Below are 12,461 nucleotides of genomic sequence, written 5' to 3'. Positions count from 1 at the left end.
TTTTTGTTTTATTCAAAATATCGTTTGGTACATAAATACTGTGTGAGAAGACGGGGTAGACCAAAGATGAGGTGGATGGACGGGGTAACACAAGATGCCGAAAAGATCGGAGTCGCCAACTGGAAAATTCAAGCAAGGGACAGAAAAGAATGGCGTAGAAAGCTTAAGAAGGTCGAGGCCCTCAAAGGCTAAGAACAGAACAAGTGGGTCGAGGTGGAGGTATAGGTCGCGGTGGATGCTACTAGTTAAGTCGCGGTCGATGTCAACAGCACATAGCTAGGAGGTCACCTGCGCTGTCAGTCGAGCTAGAACCACTATCAAGTGAAGTAGTTTAATGAAATTTGAATGACAAAAAGACTGTACTTTTGCGATGTTGTGTCAGTCAAGTGATGGTGATGAAATGTCAGCTGTAAATAATCAGATCCTCCTTCATATTACAAAAATTTACCGAAATTAATTACTTTACAAATTCAAAAATAAACTGAATACAAAAAAGGGATTATATATAAAAAAAGAATGTGTGTGTACTTTGTACGCACGTAAGAAGTTATACTTCTATTATTATGATTTCAACGAAATTAATATACTTAACAGGTTATTTGTATTTTATTTAAATATTAAACTAACTTTATTTACCTACCACTTTTAAAAAAATTTTATTAAAACGATACCAAAAATATAAAAAAAAAAATATGAATCGTCCGGGATTTGAACCCGGGACCTCTTGATCTCCGGTCACACGCTCTTCCACTGAACTATATCCCTTCTGCTTTGACAGGTTACAAGATTTCTCATATACTGACCAAGTGAAGTATACAAAAATACTTTAAATATACTTACTATTATTATAAAATATCTTATTCCCGTGGAAGACAAACCCAAAGACACAAAAATTATAATAAATAATACATTTACTTAACACTAATATATCCTTTTATATGATATAATATGACTTATTTGCGCTGATACATACATCTTGAAAGATTAGCAACAAAATACATACTGTCTGTGTGCGCATGCGCCCGGCATGTGATAAAATTTCACTCTCGATCGTAAATAAGTATACGAGCCCTAACAACTATATGTTGGAACAAGCAGTTATTTTACAAATAAAATGCCAATTTACCGGAATTCTTTTATTTAATTTTTTTTAATAATTGTAGTTATGCAATTAACAACTTTTTTTGTGTGTAGAATTATTTTTACAATTTAATTATATATTTTATGTTGACTACTATTTAATCAATTGTTAGATAATCAAAAAATGCTGACAACTAAATATTGGAACAAGCGGTTTTTAACAAATTAAAATAAAAATTAATAAGGCGTAACGTCGCCCTTAGCTTGAATAACAGCCCGAACTCTATTAGGCATTGTATCAACTAGGCCTTCACAGAACTCAGGAGTGAAACTATCACATATTTCTTGCAATTTAGTACGTAGTTGTGGCAAAGTACGCTGAGGGTTATTTCTTAGGCGTTGTTTCATTTTGTGCCAAAGTGTCTCTATTGGATTAAGATCCGGGCTACTAGAAGGATGTGACAAAACTTTAATGTCATATTCTCCCAACCATTTTTTGGTAGATTTAGCCGTATGGCATGAGGCTCCGTTCTGTTGAAAGATAAAATCTCCGGATGGATATAACGTTGCCGCACTTGGTAAAAGCGAATGTTCAAGGATATCTTGATATTTGGCTGCGTTTACTATGCCGTCAATAAAATGTAAAGTTCCCACCCCTTTGACCGACATACAACCCCACACCATGATACCCTGTGGAAACTTTACAGTCCTTTTAAGACAATCTTTATGGAATGTTTCTGTCTTTTCCCTAATCACACGCTTTCGGTAATCTCCCACACAGACATCAAATTTGCTTTCGTCGCTATAGATAACTTTGTCCCAGTCAAGTTTGGTTCACGAAAGTTTAGATTTAGCCCAAATATAACGATTCCTTTTCTGAGCTTCTGTCAACAATGGTTTTTCTTTGGCCTATTCAAATAATTAAAAAAATAGAAAATTTATATCGCAAATAAGAACCTATCAAACATACCTTATAAAAACTAAGACCGCTTTTGTGGATATATTTGCGACAGTATTCTCTGGAAACATTCATCCCAGTTTCTCTATTCCATCTAGCAGTCACTTCTCGTAGTGTGTTTCTTCTTCCCGACTTACATATTCTGATTAAATGTCTGACACTCCTTTGAGAAACAGCTTTTGGACGGCCTGAGGTTTTGCCGCGAACATCAATACTGGCAGTTTCACCATATTTCTTAATTATATTAAACACAGTAGTTGTTGCTACCGTTAATTCACTGGAAATTTCACGCATTGTTTTCCCCTTGTGGTACTGATGAATAATAATTTCTCGCACTTTTGGATCAGTAGGTTTTCCGCGTGCCATTATTGTATTTTACTGATAATAAAACTGACAGTTGTTAATTTATTCAAACTCAAATGACGCGTTATAATAATTTTTGTTGACAACAAACTAGCTACTCGTATGTTTGATTTCAAAGCCTTCTTTCCGTCAAGCTTATAAAACTTCACTCGTTTTTCGCCAGGCACACTAAAACGCGAGGAAATTTTAAAATGTTCCAATATTTAGTTGTCAGCAGTTTTCGATTATTAAACAATTAATTGAACAGTATTCAACATAAAATATATAATTAAACAATAGAAATAATTCCATACATCATAAAAAATGTTGTTAATTTCATATTTACATTTTAAAAAAATGTAAATAAAAGAATTTCGGTAAATTGGCATTTTATTCGCCAAATAACTGCTTGTTCCAACATATAGTTGTTAGGGCTCGTAACTTCAAATAAAAAGTATCAACTCAGATACCGCAGGTAATGACAACTTGGCTTCGAACGGACCAATCACTGGGAAGCATCCTTGTAGGCCGCGCAGTAGACATCCATGTAAAACAAACTCATTTTATTTTCAAAAGCATCGATGTAAACCTCCTGGATGGCATCGCGCTAAACCTCCACCGCGACTTACCTGCTCTGTTCGCTTTCATTCACTACAATGTGTTTGTTTTACATGGATATCGACCTCCCTGCGACCCACTTGTTCTGTTCTTACCCTTAGGCTCTTAGGGCTGTAGCACCAAGATGATGATGATGATGACATAAATACTGTACTACTACGAAATATATACGTGCAATAGATACTGAAGAAGGGGTCCTCAGTCCCGGGCGCCCTTTAAGTGGGGAGAGGGTGCTAAGAATGCCCCAGTTAGTCGTGACTGTACCAAAAGTGAAAAGGATCAGTATGTGGAACATTCGAAGCATATACCAAGCAGATCAGGCAGAAAATATTAATCATGAAACGACACGCCTGAATAGAGATATATTAGGATGCAGTTAAGTTCGATGGGAAAATTCCGAAGTAATAAATATAGATATAACACCATATCTATTATTCGGTAGATGACAGAAAAATAAACAGAAATGACGTAGCGATAATAGTATAAAAGGAAATAGATAAAACAGTGATAGGATTTACACCCATATCAGACAGAGTTATGTTATTGAAGAACTCAAGTGCCTATAATACACTAAGCATCAAAATTAACGCACCACCTTAAAAATGGGACATTTTTGATGTCTCGAATTTTCTAAACCTGTTGTCCGATTTGACTCAATTTTTTTAGTATATTATAGCTTTATTCTTCAAGAATATCGATGTAATAATATTGTTCCTAAAACACGTAAGTGTCATTGTATACCGGGTGTAACAATGATAGTGTGTTTTTTCCTCAAAGTTTGGAACACCCTGTTGAATATTCTAGCCTATATAAAATATTGAAATTAAAACTCAAGTGTAGTCTTAAGGCCGCGTCTCACCATCAAATAATTTGATCAAACAGTTTGAGCAAACTTGACGTACTTGAGGAAGTACGTCAAAGTGACGTCACAATTGCAGTTTTTTTAAAATTCTAAAAATCTGTGCTCTCACTATCAGCCTAGTTTGATCAAATTTTTTGTATTGAGTTGTCTAACTTGTTTGTACTTTATTTAAAATTAAAATTTTTCATTATTATCCACAATGAACACTCAGGATGTGACGTCACTAACTGTCACTTTCAGTTTGCTCAAACCAGTTTGATCAAATTATTTGATGGTGGGACGCGATCTTTAGGCTTTCTTAACATTTTGCTTTTTGATTCATTTGCTTATGTTGGATAATAAAAAAGGTAGGTACTTTAACAACTAGCAACGTTCTTCATCAATACAGGGTGTTTCTAAATAAGTGCGACAAGCTTTAAGGGGTAATTCTGTATGAAAAAATAATTACTGTTTGCTTTATAAACATATGTCCGCAAATGCTTCGTTTTTGAGATACGGGATGTTGAATTTTTTTCTTACAAACTGATGATTTATTTATTGCTCTAAAACCGGTTGAGATATGCAAATGAAATTTAGTAGTTTTTAAGAGGTAGTTATTGCGCATTTTTGATATATGTACAACTAAGAATTTTATATTCACCATTGGCGTGCATACGGGTCGCATTACCCGGTCATATTACCCGTATGCACGCCAATGGTAAATATAAAATTCTGAATTGTATATCAAAAATGCACAATAACTACCTCTTAAAACTTACCAAATTTCATTTGCATATCTCAACCGGTTTTAGAGCAATAAATAAATCGTCAGTTTGTAAGAAAAAATTCAACATCCCGTATCTCGGAAACGAAGCATTTGCGGACATATGTTTATAAAGCAAACAGTCATTATTTTCCATGCAGAATTACCCCCTAAAGTTTATCGCACTTGTTTAGAAACACCCTGTATTGATAAAGAACGTTGCTAGTTGTTAAAGTACCTAACTTTTTTATTATCTAACATAAGCGAATGAATCAAAAAGTAAGATGTTAAGAAAGCTTAAGGCCACAATTGAGTTGTATTTTCAATATTTTATATATGCTGAACTATTCCACAGAGTGTTCCGAACTTTGAGAAAAAAAACACAGTATGATTGTTATACCCGCTATACAATGACATCTACTTTTCCAGCAAAACTTTTACGACATCGATATTGTTAAGGAATAAGGCTATAACATATTAAAAAAATAACTAACATCGGACAACAGGTTTAGGAAATACGAGACATCAAAAATGTCAAATTTTTAAGGTGGTGCGTTAATTTTGATGCTTAGTGTATAAACATCATTTAGATGTCTACGCACCGACATCTGAATCTACTGATGAAGAAATAGAAAATTTCTATCACACTCTAAAACTGACAAAAAACATGAACTAACTATTACCATGAGCAGTTTTAACGCCAAAATAAGGCTACAGGTACAGAGTACAAGGGCTGTAGGTACAATCAACGATAAGGTACAGTCTAGAATGTTGTGGGGAGCATATGGTCTTGACATAAGAAATGAAAGAGGAGAAGAGCTGATACAATTCTTCCAAGAGATGGATATGGTTGTAACGAATACAATTTTTTAAATTACATCCAAGAAGGCTTTATACATGGAAAGCACGTGGTAGTACCCCAGGGAAACTCGTAAAAAATCAAATTGATTTTATCAACATAAACAAAAGGTTTCGTAATTGTATCACCTCAGTAAAAACATATCCAGCGCAGAGTCTTCTCGGATCACAGTCTATTAGCTGCAAATATCACATATCTTATACCCATTTCTTATAAAGGAAGAGAAAAAAGATTTTATGAGGAAAGAAAAAAGTTTAGAACTATATGTGAACTTCATAGACTTCGAGAAAGCGTTTTATCGTGTAGATCGCAAAGCCATATGGAAATTACTAGAGAAATACGGAATGCCTCCCAAGTATATCAAAATTATAAAACTGTTCTACGAAGGGTCCACAGCACGCATAGTCTACGAAGGGAAGTTAACAGAATAAATAGATATTTGTACAGGAGTAAGGCAAGGCTGTGTGCTCTCTCCGACCTTATTCCTGATAGTAATAGACTGGATCATGTCCAAGGCTAGTAGTAATAAGACTGGAATCAGATGGAATGTTTGTAACTAATTTGAGGACTTGGAATTTGCAGATGATGTATGCCTTTTAACAGAAAAAAGAGAACACATGCAACGCAGAACTGAAAAAGTAGCAGAGGCGGGGAAGAAGATTGGACTTAACATAAACGTCAGAAAAACTAAGATAATGAAAATAAATACACCAAGATAAATGGGAATATCACTGGGAGGCACGGAGTTAGAAACGGTAGAGAAATTTAACTACTTTGGCAGTATTTTGAACAACAAAGGAGGGACGGAGGAGGACGTAAAACGGAGAATAGGAATGGATCAAAACGCATTCAATATGCTAAGGAAAATGTCTTCACACGTCAGATGACAAGTAAAACCAAAATACGATTATTCAACAGCAACGTGAGGACTGTGACTATACGGAGCAGAAACTTGGAAAGTGTCAAGAAAATGTATCATACAGATGCAGGTGTTTATAAATTAAAGCCTAAGGAAGATTCGTAACATTTACTGGCCAAACCGAATATCAAATCAAGTGTTATGGACAAGAACTAACCAGGAACCTATATCTAGGACAATATGGAAATGGAGTTTGATGGGGCACATACTAAGGAGACCTGACACAGACATAACGAGGCAAGCCCTAGAATACGCACCACATGGAAAGAGAAGACCAAGTAGACCCGTAGAAACGTGGAAAAGAAGTGCCGAGAGAGAAATTAATGATATTGGGAAAACCTGGGCAGAAATAAAGATCAGTGCAAATGATCACGCAGAATGGAGGCAGATAGGGTCGCGCCGTCCATAAGGGCGGAGAGGGGCAGTGCCCCCCTGCGCCGAAGTAAAAAGGCGCCGGCAGGTGCCGAAAAAAATTTGACAATACTGAAATTACCAGAAATATTAATAATATTTTATTATTTTGTGAATTTGAAAATTTACCAATCGTAGGTAGATATATAAATACGTAGCAGTTATTACCTATTACTTTGATCCCCTAAGTCCTAAGTGTACGAACCGTTATTTCTTTCAAAGGGCAACGGAGCAAAATGAAAAACTTTTGACGCATGTCAAAATTTTCAATGTGTTTTAAATGTATTTATTTTTTTTTCGAATCCTGAGATAACTAATAAATATTTTTGAAAAATTTAAACGCAGAATGAAAAATTGCATTATTACCGAGGGCCGAAAGTTCCTAAAAATTTCTATAATGTTTATTTTAATAAATTACAGGGGTGAAAATAAAAACGAAAAATTTAGTGTGATTTTTAATTGCAAATATTTCATTAAAAAGAAACTTTTTATTTAATCTAAGGGACTTTTGGCCCTCGGTAATAAAGTAGTCTTTCATTCTGCATTTAAATTTTTCAAAAATACTTATTAGTTTTTTCAGGATTAAAAAAAAAATGAATACATTAAATTAATCGCATCGCATTTTGCTCCGTTCCCCTTAAAATTACTCCATTTACTCACGGTAAAATATTGCAAAACCTCTGAATTTTAAAGGACAGCTTGAATTAACATGAAAGGACCCCGCAGAAACCCTATGGGAGATGGCTCTCTGTCAAATGCTCTGAAACTTTGGTTTCTGGTAGTCCTTGGTGTGTAGAACAAAAGACTCAATGGGCGCGTAGCTCCAAAAAATCATGGTTTTAAAATATAAGCCTCTGAAGTTATAGGTAACAGTGAGGACGTTTGAGTTGGAATAAATTCATTTTCTCGAGAATGGGCGACTCTGGAGATAAATTACGAATTAGGTCGACTTTTATTTTTAAATTAAAATTGTTTGGCATATATATCATACTAGTGACGTCATCCATCTGGGCGTGGTACGCAATGGATGATTTTTTAAATAAGAATAGGGGTCGTGTGGTAGCTCATTTGAAGGGTTATTCAATTCTATATTCACTAATATAAACATTAACATAATTATTTATACAGGGTGCCCAAAAAATGTTTTTGAATTAAATTAATTGAGACAAAAAGAAGAATTTATATAATTTATTTGATTCGAAATACATTTTACTGTTGTCTGAAAACAAGAAAAAATGTTTATTTGATAAATAAATATTGTTTTTCGCTTAAATTTAATATTAAAGCTGCCAACCCATCTGCCTCTTAGCAGTTTGAACATTTAATTTAAGCGAAAAGCAATGTTTATTTTTCAAATTAACATTTTATTCTGTTTTCTGCCAGCAGTAAAATGTATTTCGAATTAAATAAATTCTACACATTCTTCTTTTTATCTCAATTAATTTAATTCAAATAATTTTTTAGCACCCTGTATAAATAAGTGAGTTAATATTTATATTAGTGAATAGAGAATTGTATAACCTTTCAAATGAGCTATCACACGACCCCTATTCTTATTTAAAAAATCATCGATTGCGTCATCACGCCCAAATGGATGACGTCACTAGTATGATATATATGCCAAAAAATTTTAATGTAAAAATAAAAATCGACCTGATTCGTAATTTATCTCCAGATTCGCTCATTCTCAGAGGCTTATATCTTCATATAACTTCAGAGGCTTATATCTTAAAACCATGATTTTTTGGAGCTACACGCTCATTGAGTCTGTTGTTCTACACATCAAGGACTACCAGAACCAAAAGTTTCAGAGCATTTGACAGAGAGCCATTTCCCATAAGGTTTCTGCGGGGTCCTTTGGCATACACCTAGCTAACAAGTCAAAGAAGAAAATGATATTGTGTCGACGTGTGCTTTTGCCCTAGGTGAGAGTACCATTCCTTCACGGGGGAAAAGTATAGTTAAGTTGTTCTATAAAGTTTTTATATTACTTAAGTCAATATCTACTTTTCGAGTTATTTGCGAGTGAATATGTTCATTTTTCAACAAAAAACCACGTTTTTAGACAGTTTTTCGTCTTCTACCGTTTTCCACCAACAAATTACTCAACAAGTAAGTATTTTACCGAAAATATATTCTTAGGAACAAATTAAAAAAAAAGGGATTTTCTTTAAAATTTCAAATTTTTTTTTTATTTAAAACCATTTTTTTAAATAAGCGTTTTTAAATGGTGAAACTCCCAGATCATATAAATATACATAAGTGAAGTAAATTGTAAAGCTGTAACGATTAATTTCATTTGGGATGCTAATAATTAAGCGGAGATTTTTACGATGTTTTTACTAAAAAAAAAAGGACCAACATTATTTTCAGCGTTACCGGCTTACTTTTGCTTCTAGAAACTTTTTAAAAAAATAAAAATAAAGCTTTTTCCAAAGACTTTAAAAAGTTGTAATGATTTTTGCCCGAAAAGTGATTCATTTTTTGGTTATTTCACGTTGAAATGTTCGATTTCTAATTTGACGAATAAGAACCCACTTTTCTCGAGCTACAACTCTTCCTGTACTTTATGCGTGCATAAGTTTTTTAAATTTTTTTGATAAGCTCTATTTTTGCCAAGAACATTTTTTTCAATAAAATAAACACTTTTTGTGTTATTTGCGAAAAACGGTCTAAAACCGTGGTTTTTATGTTGAAAAATGAACATAAGTACTCATGCGCAACATACTCAATCGCAAATAAATGGAAAAATGTTGACTTAGTAGAAAAAACTGTATTTATGGAACAAAAGTTGCTTAGAATTAGTCAGTGTATTCACTTCCTGACTTAATTTTAACGTATATTTTTTTCATTCCCGACGACGCAATATCAATTTTTTTCTTTGTTATAAATTAGCTATGCGCACCTATGCCAAATTTCATGTCAATCCAAGCGGTTCTTGAAAATACGGAGCAAAAACCGTGAGCAAATGGACTATAGTAATATGTAATTATATTTTTATTTGTTCTCTGATAATGTAATCGTTGTTTTTTGTAAATATTTATACCTTTTCGTAATAACTTATCAGTATATTACTTCCTGCTCTACTGAAAATCTAAGAGCAGAAGGGTTAAGGTACGATTCCGACATCGACGGTAGGCGGTAGACTACAACTGCAGACGGCAGTTGCAGCTGTCGCCGTGACAGACGTCACTACTTTGCACTATTTATTTGTATGAGACTAATTCCGACATCTAACTTCAATTGCTGTCCGGCAGAACGTCAGTTGCTAATAATTATACAAATTAATAGTGCAAAGTAAATACGTATGTCATGGTAACAACTGTAACTGCCGTTTGCAGTTGCCGCCTGCCGTCGATGTCGTAATCGTATCTTTACCCAGAGGGACATGCTAATAATCACAAGGAGACAGAATACCAAATAATATCAGGCAAAGAACAAAAATCAAAGACTTGGTAGAACATGTAGCAAAAAAGAAATGGAGATGTGCAGGTCACGTGGCAAGAACACCGAACAACAGCTAGACTAGAAGAATATTGAAATAGCGACAGCGGGTGGACAATCGGATAAACGAAGCAGAGATCGACCACCAACGCGCTGGAGTGACGATGTAAAGAGAACTGCGATAGCTGGTAGCTCAAGATAGGGAGACATGGAGAAACTTAGAGGAAACCTATATTCAGCAGTGGACGATAACGGTTAGATTATTATGATGATGATACTTTCCTAACACATAAAAAATAGTTTGTAGGTATACCGTATAACGATTCACTAAGCTACAAAAAACTACTTAATAAGGAAGGAGGAGAGGGGCGCCTAAAATTACTTGCCCGGGGCGCTTGAAAGCCTTGGCGCGGCCCTGGAGGCAGACAGTTGACGCCCTATACTCCGCATGGAGTGAAAAGGAATAAGTAAGTAAAAAGTTTAGAAACCTTTTACAGAATTCATAACTGGAAAGAAGAAGCCAGGTTATGGTATGATGTTTGGGCAGAGAAAGAGTGTTCGGAAAAAAAGAAGGCTTCATGATATATTGGCAGGAACAAATTTTTACCCAGCACTGAGAAATTATCATATTGTACTTAACCATAACCCCCACAACTTGTACCGTAGAGCGTTCATTCAGCACACTGCGTAGAGTGAAAACTTGACTGAGAAGTACCACTGGAAAGGATCATATTTCAAGCTTGTGCCTGCTAGTGTCCACAGGAGAAAAGCGAAGACACCTGACTTCGAGGACAAAGTTATTGACTTGTTCGGCAGGAAGAAAAGGAATCTACAATTTTCTTTTTCAAATAAATATTAGATTCATATATTTTGATAGTTTAAGTTGGTTTAAGGCATAATAAAATAAAGTTTAGTTTAAGAAAATAAAATAAAGTAAATTTATTGTTTTAAGGTGGTTCAGTGCAGAGTAATGGGCTATTTTTCATTGATCTTAAATGCCTTCGTCTAGTATTTGAATGTAGGAGTAAATTCTCCAATAGAGTTCAAACTAGGGTTTTTTAGATGCTTTAAACTAGATATTGTCATTTCCAAAGTATACAACATGTAATGCGCAACAGCTTCACGTCTGCCTGCTTTAAAAATTTTTATATGGGCGCCCATGCAAGGTGGTTTTAAAGTTATGGATCCAGAAAGAAATAGGCAAAATCGATCGAACTCTGTAACTCGGTTTTAAAAGTGGGTGGGGCAATAAATGTAGTGTATCTGGAACCGCCTCAATGACCTCTATTCACCATCCAAGTATTTCCGTCTCCCAATGAAACACCCTGTAGATATTCCGAAGAAGAATTGTGTACCTATGATCAATATTGCACTCTGTAGGAACTCTTAACACGTAGCTATCCTTGATATATAATACCTATATAACTTATCAAATGTATTGATATCAAAAGGTAGTAGACAAATAGAAAAATGTATTTTTTAAATAAATGTAGTATATACAATAACAATATCAGTTGAATATATTTAAATTGGATTTTACATGATAAAAATTTGTTTTATTGTAATGTCATTTTTAACAGCTCCGTGAGGTTTTCACTTTTAAGTAATAAATTTAACAAGTTTAATTTCAGCCCTCTTTACAATGAAATAGTATTTAAAATTACATATATCTTCCATTCATTTTATATTACATAAAAATGACACAAATGTATCAGAAAACTGTTAAAATTCAGAAGTACCGCAGTCATCATTTTTAAATAGACCTTAAATAATATTGTTAATAATATAAATATTGTCGTAAGTAGATTATTTGTCATATAAACTTACGTGCATAGAAATCGGCGCACTTAAAAATTTGGTCATTTTTGATGTCTCATATTTCCTAAATCTGTTGGCCGATTTAAGTGATTTTTTGAACATGTTTTAGCCTGATTCTTTAGCAATACAACTGTAATAATATTATTGCTAAACAGGTAAGTTTTCATTGTATACCGGGTGTACCAATCAAACTGTGTTTTTTTCTTAAAATTCGCATCACCCTGTGGAATATTCTAGCATTTATAAAATTCTGAAACTAGAACCCAACTATAGCCTCCGGTTTTCTTAACATTCTGTTTTTTGAATCATTCGTTTATGTTGGATAATAAAAAAGTTAGGTACTTTAACAACTAGACATGTTCTTCATCACTGTTTTTAAATAAGTGCGATTAACTTTAAGGGGTAACT

The sequence above is a fragment of the Diabrotica virgifera genome, chromosome 10 (assembly GCF_917563875.1).
Source record: "Diabrotica virgifera virgifera chromosome 10, PGI_DIABVI_V3a".
Taxonomy (NCBI): Eukaryota; Metazoa; Arthropoda; class Insecta; order Coleoptera; family Chrysomelidae; genus Diabrotica; species Diabrotica virgifera.
The sequence above is the reverse complement of the archived record's forward strand: the minus strand, read 5'-3'. Positions refer to the sequence as shown.